General features: G+C 46.8%; 1 pseudogene; it reads left to right on the plus strand.

Annotated features, from left to right (window-relative positions):
• The first annotated feature begins 2,234 nt into the window (after positions 1–2,234).
• The window catches only part of LOC125516746, a 69,591-nt pseudogene continuing 56,924 nt past the window's right edge, over positions 2,235–14,901 (plus strand).

The following is a 14,901-nucleotide window of genomic DNA, read 5'->3' on the forward strand; positions in this document are numbered from 1 at the left end:
GCATGATTTGAATGGAACTAACCCGAAGTGATGTTGTTTTCAGTAGAACTGCCATGGTGTTATTTTTATGCAGAAATAAAAGTTCTTGGAATGACCTGAAAATCAACGGAGAATATTTTTGGAATATATAAAAAATACTGGCGAAAGAATCAAGGCCAGGGGCCCACACCCTGTCCACGAGGGTGGGGGCGCGCCCCCTGCCTCGTGGGCCCCCTGGTGCTCCTCCGACCTCCACTCCAACTCTATATATTCGTGTTCGGGGAGAAAAAATAAGAGAGAAGGACTCATCGCGTTTTACGATATGGAGCCGCCGCCAAGCCCTAATCTCTTTCGAGAGGGCTAGTCTGAAGTCCGTTCGGGGCTCCGGAGAGGGGGATCCGTCGCCATCGTCATCATCAACCTTCCTCCATCACCAATTTCATGATGCTCATCGCCGTGTGTGAGTAATTCCACCGTAGGCTTGCTTGACGGTGATGGGTTGGATGAGATTTATCATGTAATTGAGTTAGTTTTGTTAGGGTTTGATCCCTAGTATCCACTATGTTTTAAGATTGATGTTGCTATGACTTTGCTATGCTTAATGATTGTCACTAGGGCCCGAGTGCCATGATTTCAGATCTGAACCTATTATGTTTTGATGAATATATGTGAGTTCTTGATCTTATCTTGCAAGTCTATAGTCACCTATTATGTGTTATGATGCGTTAACCCCGAAGTGACAATAATCAGGATACTTACCGGTGATGACCGTAGTTTGAGGAGTTCATGTATTCACTAAGTGTTAATGCTTTGGTCTGGTACTCTATTAAAAGGAGGCCTTTATATCCCTTAGTTTCCAATAGGACCCCGCTGCCACGGGAGGGTAGGACAAAAGATGTCATGCAAGTTCTTTTCCATAAGCACGTATGACTATATTCGGAATACATGCCTACATTACATTGATGAACTGGAGCTAGTTCTGTGTCACCTATGTTATAACTATTGCATGAGGAATCGCATCCGACATAATTATCCATCATTGATCCATTGCCTACGAGCTTTTCACATATTGATCTTCGCTTATTTACTTTTTCGTTGTTACTGTTACAATCACTATAAAACCAAAACTACTACTTTTGCTACCGTTACTGCTACTATCATATTACTTTGCTACTAAATACTTTGCTACAGATATTAAGTTTCTAGGTGTGGTTGAATTGACAACTCAGCTGCTAATACTTGAGAATATTCTTTGGCTCCCCTTGTGTTGAATCAATAAATTTGGGTTGAATACTCTACCCTCAAAAACTGTTGCGGTCCCCTATACTTGTGGGTTATCATTCCCTGCCACCGAGGGGTTTCCATATTTGAAGTGGATGGCACCAAAGTATGGCGTATTGTCGGATTCAGATACCCTGTAGGAACACCTAAGGAAGCATACCTGCAGTGGTCTTCAGAGTGGTTCTATATGGACGATGTTCCGCTGCTGGATCCAGTCAGGCACGGTCTCCCTGAATTTTCCAACACTCCTTTGAAGAAGCGTCTCAACTGGCGTCCCCGAAGTCCCAAAGAAGAGGACAGTGCAGAGATACAGAGGTTGGTCAGCAAGGTCAGGCTGCTCGCCCACTCCGAACTCTCATTAGTTGAGGTCATGGCGATTGCAATAAAGAGGTGTGTGCAGTCTCTTCAATCCAGAGTAACTCTCTTATGGTGTTACAACGGAGAAGATGACGCATCCCGTTACAGACGGCAGGGTCCGGGTACCCCAGCCGAACTGGCTTCAATTTTGGCCGATCTGTACAAGGGCGAAAAAGAAGATTTTCTCCGGTTAAACTGTCGGGAGGCCTATTCCATGTACACCCCTATTGAATGGGTAAGATCTCAATTCATCTATGCTTATTTCATTGCATTGCAGACACTAATCGAGTGTACTGTTTGTTGCCACCAACTAGTCATGGAGGAGGATGACCGAGGACGTCCACTGTCCTGCTCCCCAGTCGGATGATCATAATCGTGATAAAGATCCTGGCTTTTGCGAGGATTCGGATATATATATATATATAGAATTTGACGATTGGGTATTCTATCAGGAGAGCCTTGACAGTTCGAAAGTGGCCATCATCGCCGACTACCCCATTGTCCAGGCTCTCCTGATAGAATACCCCATCGTCAAGGCTAGCACTTGAGTTCTAAATACAAACCAGACGCACTTGAGTGCGGTCACCGCCGAACTAGCGGAGTTGAAAAGGACCACGATGGGTGCTTCCAAGGAAAGAAAACTTGAGGAGGAGAAGGACAAACAGTCCGAAGAGATAGAGAGCTTGAAGGCTCAACTATCAGCCGCGCGGAAGGAAAATGAAAAGTTGAAGGGCGGCATGTTCGGTATGTTTTCCCCTCTTATTTAGGACCACCATAGATACTCATGTTTAGTCCATAATACGGAATACCATGAATTTGTTGCCGCAGGTCTATTAACTAGTCGACCCGAGGAGGAAGTGTCCGGGTTTCAAGGCGACATGCTAAAGGAGTTGTCCGTCGTGCATGCTCGGGCCCGGAAAGCCATGAGGAGTATGGTGAAGGCATTATGGCCATATGATACTCCCCAGAAAGTATGGAGGGCCTAGAGAACCTGTTCAAAGGTGCCTGTCGCCGGTTCGAGCTATGGAAGACGTCTTCCTACCATGAAGGCGCACAAGAAGCCTGGGCCATGGTGAAGACACGCTTCTCAAAACTGGATCCGAATCATATGGCCTGAGTAGGACCACAAGGACCAGATGGGAAGGAAATCCCCTTAAGTTTAGTTTATGATCAAGTAATGATTGTTGCAAAATATTCGTAGGAAGATTGCAGGTTAGACAGCCTTATAGACGACATAGAGAAGGAATAGGTTTTTAACTTAATGTATCAATGTACATTTATGATCAACCTATGGTTTGATCCGAACATGCGAAATGATTTTGTCATCGTAGGATTTCGACTTTAACCTCCCAACCAATAATGGTGGAGTGTTTCTGGATACGTAGGACGAAAGGAAGTATCCTTCCGAAAATCAGGCAAGCCAGTCATTGTGCTCGAACAGACAAAAAATTCGAGTTTGGAATGTATGTTATATTACGTATGTAAACATCTTCCAAGGAAAATAGTTCCGCTAACAGTTCCTTTCCTTGGGTCGGCATTTTATGATTACACGTGCTGGGGCATGTGGTTCATAGTACGGAAAACCATCTCAAAGTGCTTTATAGATGATTGCAATACAACAAGAATCTGTTGTTTTAGTGCCGACCAATTATTCCCTTAAGAACGCTAGCTTTCAGCTTCACCCGTCTTAGGTACATGTCCAGATGACCCGGTTGTAACAATCACAGAGGTGCTCCCTTTATGCCCTAGCCGAATAATCGGGAATGTAGGGCATAAGCACAGGAGCGAGGCAACCCAGCTTGGCAAAAACTTAAGTCATAGAGGTGCATATAATGGCAAGAAAGGATGTATCTCCACAAACGACATATAAATTATGAGATCGAGGCTTGATATAATAATAAGCTTCTACTTACAGAAGCCCCTAGTCATGGCGGGGTGTATACATTTAAGGATTGTTGGGGAACACAATATTTCAAAAAAATTCCTACGATCACACAAGATCTATCTAGGAGATGCATAGCAACAAGAGGGGAGAGTGTGTCTAAGTACCATCGTAGACCGAAAGCGGAAGCATTTATCAACGCGGTTGATGTAATCGTACACCTTCACGATCTGTCCCGATAAAGTACCGAACGTATGACACCTTCGCGTTCAGCACACGTTCAGCTCAATGACATCCTTGCCTTCTTGATCCAGCAAGAGGGGCGAAGTAGTAGATGAGTTCTGGCAGCACGATGGCATGGTGACGGTGTTGGTGAAGAACAATCTCCGCAGGGCTTCGCCTAAGCACTACAAAAACCATGACGGAGGATAAACTAGAGGGGACAGGGTTGTCGCCACACGGCTTGGTGTTTCTTGATGTTTCTTGGGTGCTAGCCCTGCCCCTCTATTTATATGTTGAGCCTTGGGGTCTAAACTTGGAGTAAAAGCCTACACAAAGTCGGTTTCACTCGAAAGGCAAGAGTCCTTCTCGGACTCCTGGACCAGATGCCAGGGTTCCCGGCATCTGGCCCCTAGACTCCGCAAAACTTCCTTTTGCGCTTTCCAAAAACCTTGTGGGCTTTCCAGTTTTGGCCCAAATAAAGTGTTCTCGTACCCAAACATTTCGGGAAACATCCGGAACCCCTTCCGGTGAATTCCGGAACCCTTCCGGAGACCAAACACTATTATCCCATATATCAATCTTTATATCCAGACCATTCTGGAAGTCCTCGTCATGTCCGTGATCTCATCCGGGACTCCAAACAACTTTTGGTCACCAACATACATAACTCATATAATTCTATATCGTCAACGAACGTTAAGCGTGCGGACCCTACGGGTTTGAGAACTATGTAGACATGACTGAGATATCTCTCTGGTCAATAACCAATAGCGGAACCTGGATGCCCATATTGGCTCCTACATATTCTACGAAGATCTTTATCGGTCGAACCGCATAACAACATACGTTGTTCCCTTTGTCATCGGTATGTTACTTTCTCGAGATTCGGTCGTTGGTATCCTCATACCTAGTTCAATCTCGTTATCGGCGAGTGTCTTTACTCGTTCCATAATGCATTATCCCGCAACTAACTCATTAGTCACATTGCTTGCAAGGCTTATAGTGATGATCATTACCGAGAGGGCCCAGAGATACCTCTCCGATACACGGAGTGACAAATCCTAATCTTGATCTATACCAACTCAACAAACACCATCGGAGACACATGTAGAGCATCTTTATAATCGCCCAGTTACGTGGTGACGTTTGATAGAACACTAAGTGTTGCTTTGGTATTTGGGAGTTGCATAATCTCATAGTCATAGGAACATGTATAAGTCATGAAGAAAGCAGTAGCAATAAACTAAACGATCATAGTGCTAAGCTAACGGATGGGTCTTGTCCATCACATCATTTTCTAATGATGTGATCCCGTTCATCAAATGACAACACATGTCCATGGCTAGGAAACTTAACCATCTTTGATTAACGAGCTAGTCAAGTAGAGGCACACTAGGGACACTCTGTTTGTCTATGTATTCACACATGTACTAAGTTTCCGGTTAATACAATTCTAGAATGAATAATAAACATTTATCATGATATAAGGAAATATAAATAACAACTTTATTATTGCATCTAGGGCATATTTCCTTCGAGGATGTGTACCCCTCAAGTGTTCGGCCTATCCGAACACACCATGGGAAACGTATAAAATGAAAAAAGGAAAATTTTGAAAAGGATACAAAAGAACGAATAAGAAGCAGGGCCGTACTTATGCGTAGAATCTTCGGAGCCGGGCAGCGTTCCAAGGGTTTGGCTCTAAGCGATTATTCGACGCATTGCGAAGGCGGTAGGCTCCTCCCATCAGAACTTCATCTATAATGAAGGGACCTTCCCATTTTGGTTTGAGTTTGTCCTTTTTCTTCTTTGGGAGGCGTAAAGCGAGCTCACCAACGTTGTAAGTCTTTGCCCGCACTTCTCTGCTTTGGTATCTTCGAGCTTGTTGTTGATAAAATGCGGAATGGGCTTTTGCAACATCGCGCTCCTCCTCCAGGCGATCTAAGTCGTTCTGCCGATCGAGCTCGGCCTCTCTCTCTTCATACATGCGCACTCGAGGTGAATCATGAATAATGTTGCAGGGCAAGACAGCTTCTGCACCGTACACCATGAAGAATGGTGTGTATCCGGTCGTGCGGTTGGGCGTGGTCCACAACCCCCAGAGTACGGAATCAAGTTCCTCCATCCAATGTTTGTCTGACTCCTTTAGGGATCGCACTAGTCTGGGGTTGATGCCGCTCATTATGAGGCCATTGGCCCGCTCGACTTGACCGTTTTTTTAGGGTGATATACGAAGGCGTAATCGAGCTTGATGCCCAGTTTAGCACACCAATTTTTTACCTCATCGTCTGTGAAGTTAGAGCCATTATCAGTAATAATGTTGTGCGGGATACCATAACGGTGTACGACACTGGATATAAAGTTTATCACCGGCCCGGCTTTAGCTGTTTTTACTGGTTTGGCCTCTATCCACTTAGTGAATTTATCCACAATGACCAGTAGATATTTCTTCTTATGGCTTCCCCTTTAAGGGGTCCGACCATGTCTAGCCCTCAGACCGCAAAAAGCCAGGTAATGGGGATAGTTCTTAGGGAAGTAGGAGGCATATGGCTTTGATTGGCGAAGATCTGGCATCCTACACCGTGTTGTACAAGGGCCTGTGCATCTACTCGGGCCGTGGGCCAAAAGAAGCATGTACGAAAGGCTTTGCTTACAAGGGACCGAGCTGCGGCATGATGGCCGCCAAGGCCAGCATGTATTTCGGCCAAGAGTTGCTACCCCTCCTCTTTGGAGATATGTATTTGAAGAACTCCAGTAGTGCTTTTCTTGTAGAGTTCTCCTTCGTGAACTTTGTAGGCCTTGGACCGCCGGACTATGCGATGAGCCTCGTTCTGATCATTAGGGAGCTCCTGCCTATTAAGGTAGGCCAAGAAGGGTTCGGTCCATGGAGCAATAACCGCCATGATTACATGAGCGGAAGGCGTTGGCTCAATGCCCGAGCCCCCGATGATATCCGAATCATGGTTGGCGTCCGGGGGTGTGATCGACGCCGGACTATTATTTCCGCTCTCGTCCTGCCATACCACAGATGGCTTAAAAAGCCTCCCCAAAAAGGTGTTAGGCGGGACGGGGTCGCGTTTAGCGCCCAAACAAGCAAGGATTCTGCTTCTTTATTACTATCTCGAGGCACATGATGAAACTCAAGCCCCTCAAATCGAGCCAATGTTCTAAGTATGGCATTGCGGTAGTCCGCCATCTTTGGATCCTTTGCGTCAAATTCTCTATTTATTTGGGATATCGCGAGGTTCAAATCCCCACACACCTCAAGGCGTTGTATGCCCATAAAAACGGCCATCCGGAGTCCATGCAGGAGCGCTTCATATTCGGCCGCATTATTGGAATCTGTATACATGATTTGTAATATATAACGGACTGTGTCCCCTGTAGGGGATATTAGAATGACACCAGCCCCCAATCCGGCTAACATTTTGGAACTGTCAAAGTACATCACCCATTTGGAGTATGTGATGTACTCTTTACGGAGTTTGGCTTCTGTCCATTCAGCGACAAAGTCGGCCAACACATGATATTTAATAGCTCGGCATGGCTTGTATGTTATTTCAAATGGTAAGAGCTTGATAGACCATTTGGCAATGCGGCCAGTGGCGTCTCGATTGTTTATGATGTCATTGAGTGGCACTTCAGAGGCCACCGTGATTGAGCACTCTTGAAAGTAGTGCTGCAGCTTTCGAGATGCCATGGAGACCGCATACGCTATCTTTTGATAATGCGGGTATCAGGATTTGCACGGTGTAAGGACCGCCGATACATAATATACTGATCTTTGGAGTGGAAATTTGTGTCCCTCTTCCTCTCGTTCGACAACGAGCACAACGCTCACTGCTTGGTGAGTTGCTAATTTGTATAGAAGCATAGGTTCGCCAACGTTTGGTGCGTCAAGGATTGGGTTGTTTGCTAACAAAGTTTTTATTTCTTCCAACCCGGCCGTCGCCGCTTCCGTCCACTCGAAGTGATCAGTACGTCGGAGCAGGCGATAAAGTGGTAGTGCCTTTTCTCCCAATCTGGAGATAAAGTGGCTCAAGGTTGCCATACACCCAGCTAGTTTTTGGACCTACTTCAGGTCTGTTTGGTGTTGCCAATTGCGACAAGGCTCGGATTTTGGCTGGGTTTGCTTCGATTCCTCTATTGGAAACAATGAACTCGAGCAGCTCTCTGGCCGGGACGCCGAAAACGAATTTTCCGGATTGAGTCATATGTCATATGTTCGGAGGTTGTCGAATGTGAGGCGCAAGTCGTCCACCAATGATTCGACATGTCTAGTTTTGATGACTACATCATCTACATATGCCTCCACCATCTTGCCAATTTGTTTTTCCAGGCATGTTTGAATCATGCGTTGGTAGGTGGCGCCGGTGTTTTTGAGTCCGAAAGGCATAGTGTTAAAGCAGAAAGGCCCATAAAGAGTGATGAATGCCGTTGCGGCTTGATCGGATTCCCTCATCTTAATTTGATAGTATTCGGAGTATGCATTGAGGAAGCACAATGAATCGTGTCATGCAGTTGCATCAATGATTTGGTCAATGCGGGGCAGTGGGAAGGGGTCCTTAGGGCAGGCCTTGTTAAGGTCTTTGAAATCGACACAAAGGCACCATGATTTATCCTTCTTTGGCACCATGATCAGGTTTGCTAGCCAGTCTGGGTGTTTGATCTCTCTGATGAACCCGGCTTCAAGTAGTTTGGCTAGCTCCTCCCCCATGGCTTGTCGCTTGGGTTCAGAAAATTGCAGCAGTGTTTGCTTGACTGGTTTAAAGCCTTTTATTATATTGAGGCTATGTTCGGCCAGTCTGCGTGGGATTTCTGGCATATCCGAAGGATGCCAGGCGAAGATGTCCCAATTTTCGCGCAAAAACGCTCTTAGAGCAGCGTCAATCGTTGGATCCAGTTGTGCTCCAACGGCTGCAGTTTTATTAGGATCCATTGGGTGTACTTGAAATTTGACTATTTCGTCTGCTGGTTTAAAGGAAGTGGATTTGGGCCTCTTTTCGAGGATTACGTCGTCCCTTTCCAATGTAGAGCGCAGAGTGGTTAGTTCCTCGGCCACGAGGGCCTCGGATAGCGCCTCGAGGGCTAGGGATGCGGTTTCATTTTCGGCGCAGAGTGCTATATCCGGATCAATGGTGACAGTGATAAGTCCGTTGGGCCCTAGCATTTTGAGCTGCATGTACCCGTAATGGGGTATGGCTTGAAAGCGTATGCTCGCCCTAACAGGGCGTGATATCCGCTGTGGAAAGGTGCCATGTGGAAGAGCAACTCTTTGGACCGATAGTTCTTCGGTGTGTCGAATACGACGTCGAGTTTGATCTTCCCCGAGCTTATTGCTTCTCGGCTGGGGATGATGCCTCGGAAAGTGGTGCCGCTTTGCTCAATGCCACTTTTGTCCATCTACAGTTTTAGGAGCGTATCCTCGTAGATGAGGTTTAATCCACTTCCATCGTCCATGATTACTTTGGTGAGCCGAAAGCCATCTACTATTGGGTTTAAGACCAAAGCAACTGGTGCTCGGACTGATCTGACCCTTGGCTCGTCATCTGCGGTGAAGGTTATTGCCATGTCATTCCAAGGATTTACTGCGGCTACCTGGTTGACTTTGGCAAGGTCGCGCAATGCCCTCTTGCGCCGGTTGTTGGAAGAAAAGGTCTCAAAGACCGTAAAAACGTTTGAGACCGACAACTTCCGAAGAGTGCCTCTCTGAAGGAATGCTGGTGAGGATGGCTTCGCCGCTCTTAGCCACCTGGCGGAGTACCCAACATGCCCAAAGGTTGTGTGTTGATTCGGTATTCGGCATTGTATGTATATGACAAGGTTTATCAAGCAGGTCGTCAAGGACGATTCTGTGTCCCGTAAAGGGATTTACTTTCTTGTCCATGGGATGATGATCGGGTTCCCAGTAAGGGTGCATCCTTTTTGTCCGTCCGGTGGGCTGCTTGAAGGCAGGAGGCTCCCACTGAGCTGTTTGTGCCTTCCAGGTGCTTTTCATTGCACTGTACTTTTGTACAATGTGTGCTAGGTCTGCAAAGTGCAGTATGCGGCGGCGGTTGAGGGCGTTAAGGATTCCTTCGTCCGTAAAATTGCGGCAAAATATTAAAACCGCGTCGTCGTCACGGCAGTCCTTGATCTTGTTTTTGACAAGGAGGAACCTGGCCCAAAAGTGGTGGACTATTTCCTCAGGTTGCTGCCGCACATACATTAGGTCGCATACGTCTGGAGGGCCTGAATTGTCTGGGGAATATTGCTTGCGGTGGGTGGGCGGACTAAAATCTGAATCCTAACCCATTATTGCATCCGGAGTTTGAATAATTTGCGAAGTCACCGACCTAGGGTCCGGAGCGTTCTGGCGGTCTTCGAGCTCAACGCCCGGTTCTTTGTTCGAAGGACATGAGGTCTCTTCCCGAAGAGGGGTATCCGGCTTGCCAGACTCGGAAATCCGAACATAGCTTGTTTTTAACGTAGGGGAGAAGTATCATCGGCTTGTTCCTCCACGACCGCTACCAGATGGGTGATCAGCGGGGACCTGATTTCCCTTTGATAGTCGTAGAAGCAATAGTTGGCGAGACGACAATGTAACGCCCTCGATGCGGCTATAGCTCCCACGTGTCGAGGCACGACTTAGAGACATAACCGCATTGAAAGCAATGTCGCGAGTTAGGCAATCTTCACAACATCCCATGTAATATAGATAATAAAAGGGGAGATACATAGTTGGCTTACACTCGCCACGTCAATCAAAGTACATAAATAGCATTACAACATTCAAACACTCATGGCCCGACTACGGCGCCAAAATGAAAGAACAACCCAACATGCGACACGGTCCCGATCACCCCAACTGGGCACCACTACTGATCATCAGGCAAAGACACGTAGTATCGGCGTGAGTCCTCGTCGAACTCCCACTTGAGCTCAAGTGCGTCATCTGGAGCGGAATCATCAGGCCCTGCATCTGGTTTGGAAGTAATCTGTGAGCCACAGGGACTCAGCAATCTCGCACCCTCGCGATCAAGACTATTTAAGCTTAATACGTAAGGCAAGGAAAATATGTGGAGCTGCGGCAAGCGACTAGCATATATGGTGGCTATCCTGTTCGCAAAAGAGAGCGAGAAGAGGAGGCAAAGCGCGAGCGAGTAACTAGAGGGCATCCTGCGGCAAGCATTACTCCAACACCGTGTTCACTACCCGGACTCCGCCGAGAAGAGACCATCACGGCAACTCACACAGTTGATTCATTTTAATTAAGTTAAGGTTCAAGTTATCTACAACCGGACATTAACAAATTCCCATCTGCCCATAACCGCGGGCACGGCTTTCGAAAGTTCAAATCCATGCAGGGGAGTCCCAACTTAGCCCATGACAAGCTCTCACGGTCAACGAAGGAATAGACCTCCTCCTGAGACGTTCCGATCAGACTCGGTATCCCAGTTCTTCAAGACACTTCGCCCATTAAAACAAATCCAGCAACACCGCCCGAATGTGCCGACAAATCCCGATAGGAGCTGCACATATCTCGTTCTCAGGGCACACTCAGATGAACACTACGTACAACTAAAACCAACCCTCGAGTTGCCCCAAGGTGGTGCTGCAAGTGGCTCTGTTTGGACCAACACTCAGAGGAGCACTGGCCCGGGGGGGTTTAAATAAGATGACCCTCGGGCTCCAGAAACCCAAGGGAAAAAGAGGCTAGGTGGCAAATGGTAAAACCAAGGTTGGGCATTGCTGGAAAAGCTTTAATCAAGGCGAACTATCAAGGGGTTCCCATTATAACCCAACCGCGTAAGGAACGCAAATTCCGGGAACATAACACTGATATGACGGAAACTAGGGCGCCAAGAGTGGAACAAAACACTAGGCGAGAGGCCGAGCCTTCCACCCTTTACCAAGTATATAGATGCATTAAGATAACAAGGCAATATAATGATATCCCAACAAGTAAATAATGTTCCAACAAGGAACGGTCTCCAATCTTCACCTGCAACTAGCAACGCTATAAGAGGGGCTGAGCAAAGCGGTAACATAGCCAATCAACGGTTTACTAGGACATGGTGGGTTAGAGGTTTAACATGGCAATTTGGGAGGCATGATAAGCAAGTGGTAGGTATCGTAGCATAGGCATAAGCTAATCGTGGAGCAAACTCATCTACGGTAACATCTAGCCGCCTCGCATCGCATCCGCTGCAGGGCATAGCAACCGAGACACGATGTCCGGGCCGCACCGGACACGTCGCGGCCATCTCACAGACTACATAGCACCCGACCGAGCTCAGATAGTTCTCCCACTTGCTTGTAGGCCCAGCGTGTTGGCTGGGAATCCGCCACTCAGCATACGCTCACGCTTCCCGTCGGCCCCTGGGCACAACGTCGCTGGCCTCCTGCACAATATGCGGGGCGACTGCCCGCGCAGACCCAAACGGTGCCCTCCGGACAGCCGACGGCCCGCCTTTCGTCACCACTTTCCTCGACGCGCCCGCCCGTGGCCAAGTGCCTCGCGCGCCGCCGCTCCGCACAGTTTCCCTCGCCGCCGTAGTGTAACCCGCCGAGAGCTCAGGTCTCCCCGGCCCCCTCGTACCGCCGCCGGCCGCGCACACAAAGGAGCGCCCGGACCCAAGACACCCACGCGCACACACCAAGGCGGCAGAGAGCCGCCTCCAGCGGCGGCACGTCGAACCCAAAACACCTTCCCCACCTAACCCTCACGCATTGACCCCCTCCCCGAGCCAGAACCTGCCATTCCGGCGGTAGCCCGCCTCTACTCGTCCTGCGCTTTGCGCGCAGATCCCTTGCCCGTGAACTACATGTCGATGCATTACCCGTGTGAGCCTCGGCAATGCTAGATCGACAAGGTCACCAAAACTTCGTTATAGACACCTGGTTCTGCCTCTCAACCCTGAGACTATGTGAATATTCCCCCACTGGTGTCATTGCCGTGCCTCGCGGATACCTATGCAGATGTCGATGAAATCGACTCGCATTCCCACGAATTATAGGGTCAATAGTAACATTACGAAGAAAATAGTCTCGTTCCGTTGCCAAGGTTGACAGCCACGGTTTTGGACAAAATGGCTATTCAATGCTCTGATTGGTCTACAATACTGATTTATTGCACCTGTTTTGTTCCCTGCAATCTGATGCCGCACCCAAAATTAATGCTTTTTAGAATAATTGCTATTTTGAGATAAGTCAGATCTGCTCATGCCTCCAATTAAGATATTTGTGCATTTTGCCATGATTATTGTAGTTGCATGCTGGGATGCGCCTGCAGCTCTTGATGGATTGTGTTAGATTAATAGTGCCTATTTACTAGCAACCAATTGCCTAACTACAGCAGAAGGTGCAATCCCTGATTTGTGATTGGTGTCATGAACATGCGTACAGTCAGACTAGCACCAAGCTCTGACAATCAAGCATTGGGGGCAACGCATATCAGTTATAAATCGATCTGATTTCAGGGGAGACTCTAAAGGCAGTTCGGACCTAACCTTGATCTCTCGTTTTATTCTCATCATGGTAATGTCATATGTTCATGTCTGTTTTGCCTCAGCTTTTCCCGTACCATCCATTTCTGCAGGAAAGATCCAGTGAAACTGAGACAGTCTGTATGCTTGTATAACTCTGTCCAAAGTGCTAGCTCTCCTATACTATCACATGGTCTCACTTAGTTACTCTTGCAATATGGAAGCAACCCTGTGTGAGTCAAATCGAACTGGCGCTCTACAATCTTTACTCCATAAATTCGACATGAATTCGTGGTGACAAGAAACAGTGGATTCTACTCTTGTTAGCAAGATCTTTGTGGAGGGATGGTTGTAGATAAGTTGATTAGCAGCTATGCTCGCTAGGTAGCATTATTGTTTATTTGCTCTACTGTGCCAATTGCTCTAAGGCTTAGTAGACTACTGTTATTTTCCTTTTCATTGGTCGGTGTAGCATATGCCTAAATCATATATGCCATTGTACAGCATGTACATATGCTCGATACTATGGCTAGAGTGCAATCGAGGACGTCTGAATAAAACGCAGGCAATGGCCCTACGTTTGATGATCCTTGTATGTCCAGGCAAGATAGCTCGCCGTTTTCCCTTAAGTGAGTCTAAGAACACTGATCTCATGTTATATAATAGCCAGTTCCTCACATGCTTCATATGTTATATTTTGCATTGATCCCTTTGCCTTGCTCAAGGTCAACTAGAGCAAAAGGACTTTTTGGTTTAAGCTCTTTGGAGCAGCTCCAGTCCGTTGCTCTTTACTCTCTAGCACCAAAGATCTTAACACCTTAGCTATTAGGCCAAAAGGGATCAGAAAACATTTGCAAGCATGTGAACATGGCAAATGGCAAAAACATAATCAGTTCTCAGACTTAGTGAAAACTGGAGCATGCTGAAAACAGATATCAAGTAGGCATGTTTACGAGCTCGATGCACTCACTACAGAGCATGTCATGACAATCTAAGCATACACCCATCAAAAATACACAAAATACAAGCTAGACATGGCAAGAACAATAACATAGCATGCACGGATCAACTACAACATCCTCGGCAAAATTGCTAACAAGTAGACAATCTGCCCAGATTCATGAAATGACAAAAGTAGAGCTCGATTGACTCAAGCTAGGGTGCTCCATAATTGCAAACAAAGGCATGGATGGATAGAGCACTACAAGATTAACAAAACATCCTTACTGATCATCCTCAAAAGAGGCACGGATCACTAGGAAACAACATGAACATATGGCATAATGAGATAAACAGATCAAGGACTTAGTGGAAATGCTAAGTCCCTGAAATCAGCATTAACGAATGCTCCACTTTGCAAGCTTGTGCTAGTCACCACACACATCACAAAAATACATGGGTTGCACCTCTGGATAGATGGCAAAACATATAACAAAACTCATCAAGAGCTCAGGCGCATATCATGCACACAATAATCATGGCAAAAATGACAAATATCTAATTGGAGCAGCAGATCTGACAATTATCTCAAATAGCATTATTCTAAAAGCATTTCGGGCATCAAGATGAACTCAAATGAAAATGATGCAATGATATGAAATGATGTGCTCTCTGAGACGAACATTTTGATATGCTATATGCCCAAATTGGAGCTACTGATGCAAAGTTACGGCACGATGAACAGGGGCAAAATATCTAGGGTTTGAGGCAAAA

The sequence above is a fragment of the Triticum urartu genome, chromosome 6 (genome assembly GCF_003073215.2).
Source record: "Triticum urartu cultivar G1812 chromosome 6, Tu2.1, whole genome shotgun sequence".
NCBI lineage: Eukaryota > Viridiplantae > Streptophyta > Magnoliopsida > Poales > Poaceae > Triticum > Triticum urartu.